This window comes from Egretta garzetta, unplaced genomic scaffold (assembly GCF_000687185.1).
Source record: "Egretta garzetta isolate BGI_Z169 unplaced genomic scaffold, ASM68718v1 scaffold125, whole genome shotgun sequence".
NCBI classification, from domain to species: Eukaryota; Metazoa; Chordata; class Aves; order Pelecaniformes; family Ardeidae; genus Egretta; species Egretta garzetta.
The window spans coordinates 3,264,845-3,266,799 of record NW_009259877.1 but is presented as its reverse complement, the minus strand read 5'-3'; positions in this window follow the sequence as shown (position 1 = coordinate 3,266,799).

Here is a 1,955-nt window from a genome sequence, read left to right as displayed (position 1 = left end):
GTGCAGGACGATGGAAAGAGAAGGCAGTATCTCCATCATGAGGTGGTTTGGTTGTTTTAAGACAATCCCAGGGCTCTGTTCTGCAACTCTTTTTTTTTACTGTGCATTTGGGCTGCAAGTCAGTTGCTGTTATTATCATAGAATCACAGAATCATTTGGTTGGAAAAGAGCTTTAAGATCATTGAGCCCAACTGTATCTGCCCACTACCAAACCATGTCTCTAAGCACCTCGTCTACTTGTCTTTTAAATACCTCCAGGGATTGGGACTCAACCACTAATCTCCTAATCATGCCAATAATTTAAGTTAGGGTAAGAATGAGATAAAAGCAATGGGGTGGCAGACATGTGGAAAAGGTAGAAAGAAGGGGAGGAAAAAAAGGGAGTTAATTAGTGGAGACATACTCAGGTCCATTTTTTTTTTTTTTTGTCTAGCTTTTACAGATCACTATTCATGTAAAAATGTCCAAGATCCACTTTGTCTTCTTGTGAAAAATGAGGCTGAAACCTCAGATATTTCTGTATTGCCCTAATAAGAAGCATATTTAGAATTATGCCATTGATTACCTTCTCTTCCCTCTTACTTAAAAGCAGCATTTTAATTTATAGATTGATAACCTGCACTAGCCATCAGACAGAAAAAAAATCCACTTAGACTCACAGTATGCAATTCCAAAGTCATGTTGAACAAGATGTCTGTAACACTTAACATTTTGTAAATGTTCATATTTCACTAGCGCGAGTCACACTAAATGTGTTTTTTCCTTACACTGAAAAGTAATACGTACCTTCCAATGTTCAGACCCACTGACATACATCTGCTGTTCTCGTTTCTAACCGCTTCCAAGTTGCTGATAACATATGCATACATAAGTGAATTTTCCTATGATTCACCTTTTAAATATTACAATTTTTTTTGCTGTCAAAACTCTGCTAATTTATGCTTCATTATAGGCTAGGAAGTGCAATTGTGGACTGTGCTACAGTAAGGCCTGTAGCCCCTACGTGAGAAATAGGTGCTTTACATGATTCCATGCAGAAACTATCCCACAAACTTTCATTCCAGTATCTTCTATCTTACAATACCATAATTACAAACCTACATCTCTAAGATGTTGGGGTCAAATTATTTAGTGGAAAAAAAGACATCAGTATTATCTGCAAATTCTGTTTCCCACAGGCATAAATTTGATAAGCAGCGAGTTAAAAGTCAAATTTAAGGACACTGAAAGGTTGAGCTCTGTAAAGGAAGCATGGCTATTCTTTAATCCTATAAAGTCTAGAACAGAGTAAACTGAAGCACAAATCAACTATTAACTATTAAAGCAAATACTTTAAGAGTAGGAAACTTAGCCGTTGAAAGGATGACTAAATTAAAAGGTACATGACCACTGTAGGCAACAGAAGCTGTGACGGATCCCCCCAAAAACGGTTGCTCCCCTTTCTATCCCAAACCTGTACCAAACTCTCACATGTACCAGTAAAAAATAACAGATGCCAGAGGTGGAGGCTAATCTGCGTGAAATCTAACCACGGTATTTTTTTTTTCCCCCAGCTAGTTTAGTTTTAACCCCAGTCCGACCGCTGGGAGAGGTCACACATCCACACCTTTATCTCACAGGCACCTTTGCTCTCCCTGGGTTTCTCCATGCACTGCCAGATACAGGACCCCTCTCCACCTTCAATCTCCACGCTCTGTTGACTCTGACACTCATCTGCCAAAAGGGTGGGCAGAGTCACCTTACTAAAACATACACACAGGGGGGGGGAAAAAAAAAAAAGGAAATAAATAAATATCAACTTTATTGCTGCCCTGAGGTCACCCCTTCAGCAACAGGAAACCCCTCCCTACACCCTGCCCGGCCCAGTGGAGGGGCGGTGCTCAGGGGCTGCGGCCACCCGCCCACACGGCGACTCCAGCGACCGCGACGGCTCGCAGCCTGGCGGCGTGAGGCGG